This window comes from Ranitomeya imitator, chromosome 1 (assembly GCF_032444005.1).
Source record: "Ranitomeya imitator isolate aRanImi1 chromosome 1, aRanImi1.pri, whole genome shotgun sequence".
Lineage (NCBI taxonomy): Eukaryota > Metazoa > Chordata > Amphibia > Anura > Dendrobatidae > Ranitomeya > Ranitomeya imitator.
The window spans coordinates 21536576-21553729 of NC_091282.1; positions in this window are offsets into that span (position 1 = coordinate 21536576).

Consider the following 17154-nt stretch of genomic DNA (forward strand, 5'->3'; position numbering starts at 1 on the left):
TCTACGAGACTGAACTATAGAAAAGGCCAATCCATAGATTCTACGAGACCGAACTATAGAAAAGGCCAATCCATAGACTCTACGAGACCGAACTATAGAAAAGGCCAATCCATAGACTCTACGAGACCGAACTATAGAAAAGGCCAATCCATAGCCTCTACAAGACCGAACTATAGAAAAGGCCAATCCATAGCCTCTGAGACCGAACTATAGAAAAGGCCAATCCATAGATTCTACGAGACCGAACTATAGAAAAGACCAATCCATAGACTCTGAGACCGAACTATAGAAAAGACCAATCCATAGACTCTGAGACCGAACTTTAGAAAAGGCCAATCCATAGCCTCTGAGACCGAACCATAGAAAAGGCCAATCCATAGACTCTACGAGACCGAACTATAGAAAAGGCCAATCCATAGCCTCTGAGACCGAACTATAGAAAAGGCCAATCCATAGCCTCTGAGACCAAACTATAGAAAAGGCCAATCCATAGACTATACGAGACCGAACTATAGAAAAGACCAATCCATATACTCTACGTGACCGAACTATAGAAAAGGCCAATCCATAGACTCTACGAGACCAAACTATAGAAAAGGCCAATCCATAGACTCTACGAGACCGAACTATAGAAAAGACCAATCCATAGACTGAGACCGAACTATAGAAAAGGCCAATCCATAGATTCTACGAGACCGAACTATAGAAAAGACCAATCCATAGACTCTGAGACTGAACTGTAGAAAAGACCAATCCATAGACTCTACGAGACCGAACTATAAAAAAGGCCAATCCATAGCCTCGGAGACCAAACTATAGAAAAGGCCAATCCATAGACTCTACAAGACCGAACTATAGAAAAGGCCAATCCATAGACTCTACGTGACCGAACTATAGAAAAGGCCAATCCATAGCCTCTGAGACCAAACTATAGAAAAGGCCAATCCATAGACTATACGAGACCGAACTATAGAAAAGACCAATCCATATACTCTACGTGACCGAACTATAGAAAAGGCCAATCCATAGACTCTACGAGACTGAACTATAGAAAAGGCCAATCCATAGATTCTACGAGACCGAACTATAGAAAAGGCCAATCCATAGACTCTACGAGACCGAACTATAGAAAAGGCCAATCCATAGACTCTACGAGACCGAACTATAGAAAAGGCCAATCCATAGACTCTACGAAACCGAACTATAGAAAAGACCAATCCATAGACTCTGAGACCGAACTATAGAAAAGACCAATCCATAGCCTCTGAGACCGAACTATAGAAAAGACCAATCCATAGACTCTACGAGACCGAACTATAGAAAAGACCAATCCATAGCCTATACGAGACCGAACTATAGAAAAGACCAATCCATAGCCTATACGAGACCGAACTATAGAAAAGGACAATCCATAGCCTCTGAGACTGAACTATAGAAAAGGCCAATCCATAGCCTCTACGAGACCGAACTATAGAAAAGGCCAATCCATAGCCTCTACGAGACCGAACTATAGAAAAGGCCAATCCATAGCCTCTGAGACCGAACTATAGAAATGGCCAATCCATAGACTCTACGAGACCCATGTGCAGAGAAGTCCAGTCCTTACACTGTACGAGACCTATCTGTAGTAAACACCAGTCTCTAGATTGTAGAAGACCCAACTGTAGTAGCCAGTCTGTAGAATCTCAGATCCAGTGTGAGACTTCATGAGGCTCAAATGTCCTTAGACTCTAGGAGACTTAACTGTAGGAAAAAACAGTTCCTAGACTCTACATGACCTAACTATATTAATAACCAGTCTCTTTTTACACTTTGAGACCCAATATAGGAAAGATTAGTTCTTAGACTATGAGGTCAAACTGCAGCAAAGAACAGTGGTAAGACTCTGAGACACAAGTGTAAGGAAGATTACGTTTAGGGAAGAGCAGACGGTGAATGAACTACATTGATGCTACTGATGTAATGACGGTAGTGATAAAATATTTCTATGATCCTTGTGGGATATTTTGCTCCTACCCTCATCACTTCTCCTGGGAGATGAGTAGAGTATTCTGTCAGCCACTTCTTCCTCCTGCTGTCATAGAGCTGTAGATTTGGCCGTACATGTTAGATACCAATGTTTAAATTGGAACAGGTGCCAAGAAAAATTGTGCAGCCTTTGCCTACAGCCGTCCATCAGATTCTGGGTCTCGTGGTGGATCTCCATTTTCAGAAGCCCAATATTAATGACAATAGTAACTGACTGCCACAGCCTCGGAGATGAGCGAATGCAACAGGCGGGAGCCCTTCCAGTTGTCTTGTTGCATCTTGACCTTTCGCCTGGTCCTGAGCGAGTCCTAATCAGCGCGGTCACCTCGTACCATCAGATTAAGGGATTCTGTGTTTGCATTGAACGCCCTATTTTTTTATTGTCATCTAAATCATCCCTTTAGTTCAATTGCTCCATGTAGACCCCCGAGCACCCGACCTGCCTCGTGGCCGCTGACCTTTTCACAGCTCGGTAAAGAGAAAATCAATGCATGTGTCAGACTGTTCTCTCTTAATCACTGGTGATACAGAGCGCTCTGTGATGATGCTGCTTCTCGCCAGCACTTTATCCGGCACAGCCTCCCGCTGAGCCTCGCACCTCTGGGCAGAGCTGCAATTGTCATGTATCTGATGAGAGTGATAGTATGAGCCATGCGGCTCATCTACCTCCAACTTATCACCAGCTCCAAGCATTTTTTCTTAAAAAATGGTCACCATATTGCAATTTGTTAAAGAGTTTGTCCAAAGAGGCCACTTGGTAGTTCTCCGAGCCTTATCTGATCACAAGGGGTCTTGACTGAGTTATCATTTGGGTGGGAGATTGAGTGAAGCATTTCTCCATGACCAGTAGATCATTGGCCACCAACTTTGATCCAGACTAAGAGAAGCTCTGTACCGGGGGCTGATCCGGTGTCTCCCTCCCTAGAAGATAGTGACGTTCTTGCTTCGTATCTCCTATCATTACCGTAGACTGACTGGGCCATGAACCGTTCTGTGCATTGTTGGGATTCTGCTTCTCCTTTCCCGGGTTTACTCTACCACCCGTCCGTATCGGTGCCGTGTCATAACATCGTGACCGTCATCCGACATGCCAACCCCATCCCCCAAACTGACCCTTTTCTCATTTTATTTGGAGCACATTTCAGCATCTTATCTTTGTACCACCCATTCATACCCATCCACTAGGGTGGGCTTTGTCCAATGCATCGTACCCCACTGGGGTAGTGTCGTCATTGCCGAATCACCATGTCCGCCCCATCCTGCCTCTTATCATTTGGACTGAGTCACTGGATTTCTGTAACTTATCTAAATACCAAAGAAGGGAATATTCGAGACGACGTCTACCTCATTCTTATATATTTATATGACGTTCTATTGGGAAGGAAGGTGTCGATGAGATGTGAAGGCCGTGGCATCACGATGACTCCCATCCTGCCCTCTCCATATCGATCAGAGGACTTGTAAGCCGTCCACTGTCATCGAGGACAGAGCTAAAGAGTGAGGAGCCGGCCTGCCGTCCGGGATGGCACTGTCTTCTCATGGTCTTCTTGGAGCTGTTGATGGACACCGTTCTAGATACGGGTTACGTCGGTAGGAGTTGGCACAGGCTTTGTGACTGGGACTTACCGGCCTCTATCATATTACCACGGCCACGGTACCCCGACCTCCCATGGACTTGTACGTTCTGGACTCTCGTGAGTCATGTCCCAGACAAGGCAGCGGCAGAGACTTCGGGACTGCTGTGTAATTATGGTTTTTGTATGGTTTTTTTTCTACTTCAGCCGTTTTACTTCTTTTCCTTTTTTTGCTGTTTTGCTTGTAGCATTTAGTCTCTATCTAGAAGGCTCAGCTCATCCACGTCGCAGGATACCACCACGTTTCATTTACCTCGATTTACAGACATTCTTGGTAGGGGAGACGTTAATTATCAATGGTTTGTAGCCTCCTCCAAGCAAACAGGCTGGTCACCATCTGTCCCATTGATTGACCCTCATAACAGTGATGGCTCTGCACTACGACACGAAACTTACCTCTTTGGTCACTCCCAGAGCTGCATTCATACTTCTGGAACTAATGGCACACCCTTCTGCATCAGTGGCTGTGTAGTGAGCATGCTCTGTAGTGGTGCATGGTGGGAGATGTAGTGTTCCCACCGGGCATCAGAGCGCAGTGCATTATGGGAACCACGCTGAGTTTTCAGCCCAATGCAATATTCCTGCACAGGTCAGAACCTGCAATGTGGATCTGAGCTTCACTTTTCCTTCGTCTGCCTCCATCTTTTTCTTTGATCCAGTATAATAGGTGAATGCTGGATTGTGGTGCTCAGGGGAATAGAGAAACCAAAAAAAATATGACAATAAATGATTACATATTCTTGGTGTCGCTGTGTCGTCTTTGTCTGGGTATTCTCATCATCTGAAAGATTCAGAAATTCTCACCCTACAAATCCAATAGACGTAACACTGTGGGCAGACATGGAGGCAGCGACACGCCCAAGGTCACATGGATATGTAAGGGGGACAGTGGGGAAGGCGAAGCGACAACCACAGAACAAATGGGCCCTGAGCAGTTGTCAGATCCCATCCCCGACTTCATTCACACGTACTCAAAATAGTTGCAAGAGCCGAATCAGTAACGAGAAAGAAGGATCAAATGCACAATAAAAAGTCAGAAAATTGGGAACATTCCGGGACAAAAGAATAAATATAAATGTTGACAATTCTGCAAAGACGTCAAATCACAAAGCAGTGGATAAAGTAAGGAGCGTGGGGTAAAGTGAGGAATGTGGGGTATATAGAGGAGCGTGGGGTATAGTGAGTGTGGGGTATAGAGAGGAGTGTGGGGTATAGTGAGGAGCGTGGGGTATAGAGAGGAGCGTGGGGTATAGAGAGGAGCGTGGGGTATAGTGGGGTATAGTGAGGAGCGTGGGGTATAGAGAGGAGCGTGGGGTATAGAGAGGAGCGTGGGGTATAGTGAGGAGCGTGGGGTATAGAGAGGAGCGTGGGGTATAGTGAGGAGCGCGGGGTATAGTGTGTGGGGTATAGAGAGGAGCGTGGGGTATAGTGAGGAGCGCGGGGTATAGTGAGGAGCGCGGGGTATAGTGAGGAGCGTGGGGTATAGTGAGGAGCGTGGGATATAGTGAGGAGTCTGGGGAAGAGTGGGGTATAGTGAAGAGCGTGGGGTATAGTGAGCACCGTGGGATATAGCAGAGGTGGGGAACCTCAGGCCCTAAGGCCATTTACGGCCCTCGATGACCTTTTATCAGGCCCCCGAGCAGATTCTCAGGGACCGCATTCTTGGGCTAGGAGCTGTATTTTGATTACAACCAGCTCATTAATTTCTTCTTCCTCTGTTAGCACACACACAGTGTTCACTACTGAACACTGAAGGGCATGCAATTAAAGATTACATCCTGACACCAGTGCCAGAGTCAGGATGTACTTTGTGGGCAGAGCGTGTACGGCCCAGAAGGATGGTATAAATATCCAAATGGCCCTTGGCAGAAAAAAGATTCCCCACCCCTGGGTTACAGTGAGGAGAGTGGGATATAGTGAGCAGCGTTGGATATAGTGAGGAGTGCAGGGTATAGTGGGGTATAGTGAGCAGTGTGGGGTATAGTGAGCACAGGGTATATTGAGGAGCTTGGGGTATAGTGAAGAGCGTGGGGTATAGTGAGGAGCGCGGGGTATAGTGAGGAGTGCGGGGTATAGTGAGGAGTGCGGGGTATAGTGAGGAGTGTGGGGTATAGTGAGGAGTGCGGGGTATAGTGAGGAGTGCGGGGTATAGTGAGGAGAGTGGGATATAGTGAGGAGCGCGGGATATAGTGAGGAGCGCGGGATATAGTGAGCAGGGTGGGATATAGTGAGGAGCGCGGGGTATAGTGAGGAGCGTGGGGTATAGTGAGGAGCGCGGGGTATAGTGAGGAGAGTGGGATATAGTGAGCAGGGTGGGATATAGTGAGGAGCGCTGGGTATAGTGAGGAGTGTGGGGTATAGTGAGCACGGGGTATAGTGAGGAGCATGGGGTATAGTGAGGAGTGTGGGGTATAGTGAGGAGTGTGGGGTATAGTGTGGAGCGCGGGGTATAGTGAGGAGCGCGAGGTATAGTGAGGAGCGTGAGGTATAGTGAGGAGCGCGGGGTATATTGAGGTGCATGGAGTATAGTGAGGAGCGCGGGGTATAGTGAGGAGTTTGGGGTAAAGTGAGTAGCATGGGATATAGTGAGGAGCGCGGGATATAATGAGCGCGGTGTATAGTGAGGAGCACGGGGTATATTGAGGGGCGCGGGGTATAGTGAGGAGCGCAAGGTATAGTGAAGAGCGTAGGGTATAGTGAGGAGTTCGGGGTATAGTGAGTAGCATGGGATATAGTGAGGAGCGCGAAGTATAGTTAGGAACGCGGGGTATAGTGAGGATGGCGGGGTATAGTGAGGAGCGGGGGGTATAGTGAGGAGCGCAGGGTATAGTGAGGAGCGCGGAGTATAGTGAGGAGCGCAGGGTATAGTGAGGATGGCGGGGTATAGTGAGGAGGGCGGGGTATAGTGAGGATGGCCGGGTATAGTGAGGATGGCCGGGTATAGTGAGGATGGCGGGGTATAGTGAGGAGCGAGGGATATAGCAGAGGTGGGGAACCTCAGGGCCATTTACGGCCCTCGTCGACCTTTTATCAGGCCCCCGAGCAGATTCTCAGGGACCGCATTCTTGGGCTAGGAGCTGTATTTTGATTACAACCAGCTCATTAATTTCTTCTTCCTCTGTTAGCACACACACAGTGTTCACTACTGAACACTGAAGGGCATGCAATTAAAGATTACATCCTGACACCAGTGCCAGAGTCAGGATGTACTTTGTGGGCAGAGCGTGTACGGCCCAGAAGGATGGTATAAATATCCAAATGGCCCTTGGCAGAAAAAAGATTCCCCACCCCTGGGTTACAGTGAGGAGAGTGGGATATAGTGAGCAGCGTTGGATATAGTGAGGAGTGCAGGGTATAGTGGGGTATAGTGAGCAGTGTGGGGTATAGTGAGCACAGGGTATATTGAGGAGTGTGGGGTATAGTGAGGAGCGCGGGGTATAGTGAGGAGCGCGGGGTATAGTGAGGATGGCGGGGCATAGTGAGGAGCTTGGGGTATAGTGAAGAGCGTGGGGTATAGTGAGGAGCGCGGGATATAGTGAGGAGTTCGGGGTATAGTGAGGAGCGCGGGATATAGTGAGGAGTGCGGGGTATAGTGAGGAGTGCGGGGTATAGTGAGGATGGCGGGGTATAGTGAAGAGCTTGGGGTATAGTGAAGAGCGTGGGGTATAGTGAGGAGCGCGGGGTATAGTGAGGAGTGCGGGGTATAGTGAGGAGTGCGGGGTATAGTGAGGAGAGTGGGATATAGTGAGCAGGGTGGGATATAGTGAGGAGCGCTGGGTATAGTGAGGAGTGTGGGGTATAGTGAGCACGGGGTATAGTGAGGAGCATGGGGTATAGTGAGGAGTGTGGGGTATAGTGAGGAGCGCGGGGTATAGTGAGGAGCGCGGGGTATAGTGAGGAGCGCGAGGTATAGTGAGGAGCGCGAGGTATAGTGAGGAGCGCGGGGTATATTGAGGAGCATGGAGTATAGTGAGGAGCGCGGGGTATAGTGAGGAGTTTGGGGTAAAGTGAGTAGCATGGGATATAGAGAGCAGGGTGGGATATAGTGAGGAGCGCTGGGTATAGTGAGGAGTGTGGGGTATAGTGAGCACGGGGTATAGTGAGGAGCATGGGGTATAGTGAGGAGCACGGGGTATAGTGAGGAGAGTGGGATATAGTGAGCAGGGTGGGATATAGTGAGGAGCGCTGGGTATAGTGAGGAGTGTGGGGTATAGTGAGCACGGGGTATAGTGAGGAGCGCGGGGTATAGTGAGGAGCGCGAGGTATAGTGAGGAGCGCGAGGTATAGTGAGGAGCGCGGGGTATATTGAGGAGCATGGAGTATAGTGAGGAGCGCGGGGTATAGTGAGGAGTTTGGGGTAAAGTGAGTAGCATGGGTGGGATATAGTGAGGAGCGCTGGGTATAGTGAGGAGTGTGGGGTATAGTGAGCACGGGGTATAGTGAGGAGCATGGGGTATAGCGAGGAGTGTGGGGTATAGTGAGGAGCGCGGGGTATAGGGAGGAGCGCGAGGTATAATGAGGAGCGCGGTGTATAGTGAGGAGCATGGAGTATAGTGAGGAGCGCGGGGTATAGTGAGGAGTTTGGGGTAAAGTGAGTAGCATGGGTGGGATATAGTGAGGAGCGCTGGGTATAGTGAGGAGTGTGGGGTATAGTGAGCACGGGGTATAGTGAGGAGCATGGGGTATAGCGAGGAGTGTGGGGTATAGTGAGGAGTTTGGGGTAAAGTGAGTAGCATGGGTGGGATATAGTGAGGAGCGCTGGGTATAGTGAGGAGTGTGGGGTATAGTGAGCACGGGGTATAGTGAGGAGCATGGGGTATAGTGAGGAGCACGGGGTATAGTGAGGAGAGTGGGATATAGTGAGCAGGGTGGGATATAGTGAGGAGCGCTGGGTATAGTGAGGAGTGTGGGGTATAGTGAGCACGGGGTATAGTGAGGAGCGCGGGGTATAGTGAGGAGCGCGAGGTATAGTGAGGAGCGCGAGGTATAGTGAGGAGCGCGGGGTATATTGAGGAGCATGGAGTATAGTGAGGAGCGCGGGGTATAGTGAGGAGTTTGGGGTAAAGTGAGTAGCATGGGTGGGATATAGTGAGGAGCGCTGGGTATAGTGAGGAGTGTGGGGTATAGTGAGCACGGGGTATAGTGAGGAGCATGGGGTATAGCGAGGAGTGTGGGGTATAGTGAGGAGCGCGGGGTATAGGGAGGAGCGCGAGGTATAATGAGGAGCGCGGTGTATAGTGAGGAGCACGGGGTATATTGAGGGGCGCGGGGTATAGTGAGGAGCGCAAGGTATAGTGAAGAGCGTAGGGTATAGTGAGGAGTTCGGGGTATAGTGAGTAGCATGGGATATAGTGAGGGGCGCGAAGTATAGTTAGGAACGCGGGGTATAGTGAGGAGTGTGGGGTATAGTGAGGAGCGGGGGTATAGTGAGGATGGCGGCATATAGTGAGGATGGCGGGGTATAGTGAGGAGCGCAGGGTATAGTGAGGAGCGCAGAGTATAGTGAGGATGGCGGGGTATAGTGAGGAGCGTGGGGTATAGTGAGGATGGCGGGGTATAGTGAGGATGGTGGGGTATAGTGAGGATGGCGGGGTATAGTGAGGAGCGCGGGGTATAGTGAGGAACGCGGGGTATAGTGAGGATGGCGGGGTATAGTGAGGAGCGCGGGGTATAGTGAGGATGGCGGGGTATAGTGAGGATGGCGGGGTATAGTGAGAAGCTCGGGGTATAGTGAGGAGCGTGGGGTATAGTGAGGAGCGCAGGGTATAGTGAGGACCGTGGGGTATAGAGAGGACGGCGGGGTACAGTGAGGATGGCGGAGTATAGTGAGGATGGCGGGGTATAGTGAGGAGCGTGGGGTATAGTGAGGAGCGCGGGGGTATAGTGAGGATGGCGGGGTATAGTGAGGACCGCGGGATATAGTGAGGATGGCGGGGTATAGTGAGGAGCATGGGGTATAGTGAGGAGCGCGGGGTATAGTGAGGATGGCGGGGTATAGTGAGGAGCGTGGGGTTTAGTGAGGATGGCGGGGTTTAGTGAGGACCGCGGGATATAGTGAGGATGGCGGGGTATAGTGAGGATGGCGGGATATAGTGAGGATGGCGGGATATAGTGAGGATGGCGGGGTATAGTGAGGACCGCGGGATATAGTGAGGATGGCGGGATATAGTGAGGATGGCGGGGTATAGTGAGGACCGCGGGATATAGTGAGGATGGCGGGATATAGTGAGGACGGCGGGGTATAGTGAGGATGGCGGGGTATAGTGAGGACGGCGGGGTATAGTGAGGATGGCGGGGTATAGTGAGGAGCGCGGGATATAGTGAGGATGGCGGGATATAGTGAGGAGCGTGGGGTATAGTGAGGATGGCGGGATATAGTGAGGACTGCGGGATATAGTGAGGACGGCGGGATATAGTGAGGACGGCGGGGTATAGTGAGGAGCGCGGGATATAGTGAGGATGGCGGGATATAGTGAGGAGCGTGGGGTATAGTGAGGATGGCGGAATATAGTGAGGACCGCGGGATATAGTGAGGACAGCGGGATATAGTGAGGACGGCGAGGTATAGTGAGGAGAGCGGGATATAGTGAGGATGGCGGGGTATAGTGAGGAGCGTGGGGTATAGTGAGGATAGCGGGATATAGTGAGGACCGTGGGATATAGTGAGGAGCGCGGGATATAGTGAGGATGGCGGGGTATAGCGAGGACCGCAGGATATAGTGAGGATGGCGTGGTATAGCGAGGACCGCAGGATATAGTGAGGATGGCGGGATATAGTGAGGATGGCGGGATATAGTGAGGATGGCGGGTATAGTGAGGAGCGTGGGGTATAGTGAGGATGGCGGGGTATAGTGAGGACGGTGGGGTATAGTGATGAGCGCGGGGTATAGTGAGGAGCGCGGGGTATAGTGAGGAGCGTGGGGTATAGTGAGGAGCGCGGGATATAGTGAGGAGCGCGGGGTATAGTGAGGAGTGCGGGGTATAGTGATTATTTCCGGTCTCCTGGGTAAGGCTACTTTCACACATCAGGTTTTTTGTTTCAGGCTAAATCCAGCTCTTTGGAGAAAAACCGGAACCGGAAAAAATTTAAACCGGAACCAGTTTTTCCCCCATTGACTTGTATTAGCGCCGGATTGTGCCGGATGGCCCAGCGTTTCTTCCATTTTTTTCGATTCCGGCGTCTGGAAAAAACGTCTACTGTAACGTTTTTTTGCCACCGGCGAAAAAGCCTGAAGCACCAGATCCGGCGCTTCCGGCTGTTTGCTAGAATGGAAGCCTATGGGAGCCGGAAGGTGTCGGATCCAGAAAAAGGCGGATTCGGCGGCCTGATCCGGTTTTTTAAACTGAGCATGCTCCAATTTTTTTTTTTATCTAATAATAATCTAGATAGGCTAGCCGGATCCGTTGCATCAGTTTTTCACAATCTGCGCCGGATCTAATTTTTCCAACATTCGCCGGATTTAGCCTGAAACAAAAAACCTGATGTGTGAATGTAGCCTTATTACTCTGTGCTTTTCCAGCGCTTTTTCTCTTACAGTTTTGGAGGGTCGAGGATGTGGATGCATCGGGTAGATTGCCGCCGGCCGCACTTTTGGGGGCAGATTTCTTTCTCGGCTCCTTTTCTGGGACATTTAATTATGATGTCACCTGTCAGCGCTGAGCTGTGACAATGATGGGTGTTGTGGTTTCTGTGACAATGAGAGGGGTTGTGATTTCTTGTTATCGCTGTCTCAGCTGAACACGTTGATGATGAGAGTGATGACCCCCCTCCCCCGGAGCCTGTAACACTGCATAACCCTGTAATCCGCAGCTAATTTCTGGCAGCCACTCGATAGCAGGCCTTGTATTGATGAGGACGGGCTGTGATTAAGGCTCCGCTCAATAGAGAGCTCTCCGGCTGATAACTGCGGCCATTGAGCGCAGCCCGAGGGTCGATATCTGTTTATAAGGATATGATTAGGATGCTGCCAGATACTCAGGGACTCTCCGCCGCCACTCGCCACCCGCATGTCATTCCTAGACTGAGCCATCAGCACCGGCCATGAGGACTGGCACTCTGGAGGCAGAGATGGAGGACCGTCCTGTCCTCTGCCGGGTATCATACTACTCCAAGATAGAGAACCGCTCACCTATCACATACACACGTGTGGTCAAACTTGTTGATCCCCCTCGTTTAGTGAGAGAAAAACACACAATGGTCACAGGAATAACTTGAATCTGACAAAAGTAATAAGTAAAAGATCTACGAAAATGATCAGATGAAAGTCAGACCTTGCGTCCACAGAATTAAAAAAATAAATCGGCCTGGACAGAAATGATGGCACCCCTGAAAATAAAGGGACATGTTACATGGCGGTGTGTCCACTAAGTATCATCACAGGGGTCTACAATCCTGGAATCAGTGAGTGGGCCGGTATATAGGGGTACCGATACTCACTGTGCTGTGTGGTGACACGGTGAGTATCACACTCAACATGGACCAGAGGGAGCGAAGGGAAGAGTTGTCTCAGGAGATTAGAAAGAACATTATAGACAAACATGTTACAGGTAAAAGTTATAAGACCATCTCCAAGCAGCTTGATGTTCCTGTGACTACAGCTGCACATATTATCCAGAAATGTAAGATCCATGGACTGTAGCCGACCTCCCTGGATGTGGCCGCAGGAGGAACATTGATTACAAATCAAAGAGACGGATAATACGAATGGTAACAAAAGAGCCAGAAAAACTTCTAAACAGATTAAAGGTGAACTTCAAGCTCAAGTAACATCAGTGTCAGATCGCACCATCCATCGTTGTCTGAGCCAAAGCGGACTTCATGGGAGACGACCAAGGAGGACACTATTGTTAAAAAAAAAATAATGAAAAAGCCAGACTGGAATTTGCCAAACTACATGTTGATGAGCCACAAACCTTCTCGGAGAATGTCCTATGGACAGATGAGACAACAATGGAACTTTTTGGCAAGGCACATCAGCTCTATGTTCACAGATGGAAAAATTAAGCACATCAAGAAAAGAACACTGTCCCTACTGTGAAACATGGAGGAGGCTCTGTTATGTTCTGGGGCTGCTTTGCTGCATCGGCACGGGGTGTCTAGAATCTGTACAGGGTGCAATGAAATCTCAAGACTATCAAGGGATTCTAGGAAGAATTATGCTGCCCAGTGTCAGAAAGCTTGGTCTCAGTCGCAGGTCATGGGTCTTGCCACAGGATAATGACCCAAAACACACAGATACAAACACCCAAGAACGGCTAAGAGGAAACATTGGAGTATTCTGAAGTGGCCTTCTGTGAGCCCTGACCTAAATCCTATTGAGCATCTTTGGAAAGAGCTAAAGCATGCTGTCTGGAAAAGGCAACTTTCACACACGAGACAATGGAGCAGTTTACTCTGGAGGAGCTGCCAAAATACCTGTCAAGAGGCGCAAAAGTCTCACTGACAGTAACAGAAATCGTCTGATTGCCTCTAAAGGTTGTGCAACAAAATACTAAATTAAGGGAACCATCATTTCTGTCCAGGCCAATTTCATGAGGTTTATTTTTTTGTATTCTGTGGAAGCATGGCTGAAAAGCAACGTCTGACTTTCATTTGTTCATTTTCATAGATCTTTTATTTCTTATTACTTTTGTCAGATTCACGTTATTTCTGTGACCATTGCGGGTTTTTCTGTCATTAAGTGAGGGGTAGCAACAATTTTGACCACGTGTCTAGCTAGTAATAGTCAGTGCGCAGAATGATACACGCAATAATACTCCTCTATGCTGTGATACTCCCTATAATACTCATCTATCCACGGTGATACTCGCTGTAATACTCCTCTATGCAGTGAAACTTCCTGTAATACTCCTCTATGCTGTGATGCTCCCTATAATACTTATCTATGCAGTTATAGTCCCTGTAATACTCCCTTCTAGAAAGTGATACTACCTGTAATACTCCTCTGTGCTGTTAAACTTCCTGTAATACTCATCTATGCACACTGATAATCCCTGTAATACTCTTCTATGCAGTGATACTCCCTGTAATACTCTTCTATGCAGTGATACTCCCTGTGATACTCTTCTATGCAGTGATACTCCCTATAATACTCCTCTGTAGATAGTGATATTCCCTGTAATACTCATATGCACAGTGATACTCCCTGTCATACTCTTCTGTAGATAGTGATAATCCATGTAATACTCCCCTATGCACAGTGATACTCCACTGTAGATAGTGATACTCTCTGTAATACTCCTCTATTCAATGATACTCCTTATAGTACTCCTCTATGCATAGTGATACTCCCTGTAATACTCACTTAGATTGTGCTACACACTGTAATACTCCACTATGCAGTGATAATCCCTGTAATACTCCTCTGTAGATAGTGATACTCCCTGTAATACTCCTCTATGCACAGTGATACTCCCTGTAATACTCCTCTATGCAGTGATAGTCCCTGTAATATTGCTCTATGCACACTGATACACCCTTTAATACTCCTCTCTAGATAGTGATACTCCCTGTAATGCTCCTCTCTAGTGATGCTTCCTGTACTGTAAAACGTCCTGTAATACTCATCTATGCACACTTATACTCACTGTAATACTATTCTATGCAGTGATACTTCCTGTAATAATCCTCTGTAGATAGTGATACTCCCTGTAATACTCCTCTATGCACAGTGATACTCCCTGTAATATTCTTCTGTAGATAGTGATACTTCATGTAATACTCCTCTATTCTATGCACAGTGATACTCCCTGTAATACTCCTCTATGCAGTTATACTCCCTGTAATACTCCTCTCTAGATAGCGATACTCCATGAAATTCTCCTCTATGCACAGTGATACTCCCTATAATACTCATCTAGATAGTGCTGCTCCCTGTAATACTCCTCAATGCACACTCCTCTACAATGATACCCCAGGTAATAGTCATCTACAATAACAGACAACTATTAGAAAAACATGCTCCCAGTAATACTTGTCTATAGACAATGATGCTCCCAGTAATACTTCTCTATAGACAATGATGCTTCCAGTAATACTTCTCTGTAGACAATGATACTCCCAGTAATACTTCTCTATAGACAATGATGCTCCCAGTAATACTTCTCTATAGATAATGATGCTCCCAGCAATACTTCTCTATAGACAATGATGCTCCCAGTAATACTTCTCTATAGATAATGATACTCCCAGTAATACTTCTCTATAGACAATGATACTCCCAGTAATACTTCACTATAGACAATGATACTCCCAGTAATACTTCTCTATAGACAATGATGCTCCCAGTAATATTTCTCTATAGACAATTATGCTCCCAGTAATACTTCTCTATAGACAATGATACTCCCAGTAATACTTCTCTATAGACAATGATGCTCCCAGTAATACTTCTCTATAGATAATGATGCTTACAGTAATACTTCTCTATAGACAATGATACTCCCAGTAATACTTCTCTATAGACAATGATGCTCCCAGTAATACTTCTCAATAGACAATGGTACTCCCAGTAATACTTCTCTATAGACAATGATGCTCCCAGTAATACTTCTCTATAGACAATGATACTCCCAGTAATACTTCTCTATAGACAATGATGCTCCCAGTAATATTTCTCTATAGACAATGATGCTCCCAGTAATGCTTCTCTATAGACAATGATACTCCCAGTAATACTTCTCTATAGACAATGATGCTCCCAGTAATACTTCTCTATAGACAATGATACTCCCAGTAATACTTCTCTATAGACAATGATACTCCCAGTAATACTTCTCTATAGACAATGATGCTCCCAGTAACACTTCTCTATAGATAATGATGCTCCCAGTAACACTTCTCTATAGACAACGATACTCCCAGTAATACTTCTCTATAGACAATGATGCTTCCAGTAATACTTCTCTGTAGACAATGATACTCCCAGTAATACTTCTCTGTAGACAATGATACTCCCAGTAATACTTCTCTATAGACAATGATACTCAAAGTAATATTTCTCTATAGACAATGATGCTCCCAGTAATACTTCTCTATAGACAATGATGCTCCCAGTAATACTTCTCTATAGACAATGATGGTCCCAGTAATACTTCTCTATAGGCAATGATGCTCCCAGTAATACTTCTCTATAGACAATGATGCTCCCAGTAATATTTCTCTATAGACAATTATGCTCCCAGTAATACTTCTCTATAGACAATGATACTCCCAGTAATACTTCTCTATAGACAATGATGCTCCCAGTAATACTTCTCTATAGACAATGATGCTCCCAGTAATACTTCTCTATAGATAATGATGCTTACAGTAATACTTCTCTATAGACAATGATACTCCCAGTAATACTTCTCTATAGACAATGATGCTCCCAGTAATACTTCTCAATAGACAATGGTACTCCCAGTAATACTTCTCTATAGACAATGATGCTCCCAGAAATACTTCTCTATAGACAATGATACTCCCAGTAATACTTCTCTATAGACAATGATGCTCCCAGTAATATTTCTCTATAGACAATGATATTCCCAGTAATACTTCTCTATAGACAGTGATGCTCCCAGTAATACTTCTCTATAGATAATGATGCTCCCAGTAATATTTCTCTATAGACAATGATGCTTCCAGTAATACTTCTCTATAGACAATGATGCTCCCAGTAATACTTCTCTATAGACAATGATGCTCCCAGTAATACTTCTCTATAGACAATGAGGCTCCCAGTAATACTTCTCTATAGACAATGGTACTCCCAGTAATACTTCTCTATAGACAATGATGCTCCCAGTAATACTTCTCTATAGACAATGATACTCCCAGTAATACTTCTCTATAGACAATGATGCTCCCAGTAATACTTCTCTATAGACAATGATGCTCCCAGTAATACTTCTCTATAGACAATGATGTTCCCAGTAATACTTCTCTATAGACAATGATACTCCCAGTAATACTTCTCTATAGACAATGATACTCCCAGTAATACTTCTCTATAGACAATGATGCTCCCAGTAATACTTCTCTATAGACAATGATGTTCCCAGTAATACTTCTCTATAGACAATGATACTCCCAGTAATACTTCTCTATAGACAATGATACTCCCAGTAATACTTCTCTATAAACAATGATGCTCCCAGTAATACTTCTCTATAGACAATGATGCTCCCAGTAATACTTCTCTATAGACAATGATGCTCCCAGTAATACTTCTCTATAGACAATGATGCTTCCAGTAATACTTCTCTATAGACAATGATACTCCCAGTAATACTACTCTATAGACAAAGATACTCCCAGTAATACTTCTCTATAGACAATTATGCTCCCAGTAATACTTCTCTATAGACAATGATGCTCCCAGTAATACTTCTCTATAGACAATGGTACTCCCAGTAATACTTCTCTATAGACAATGATGCTCCCAGTAATACTTCTCTATAGATAATGATGCTCCCAGTAATACTTCTCTATAGACAATGATGCTCC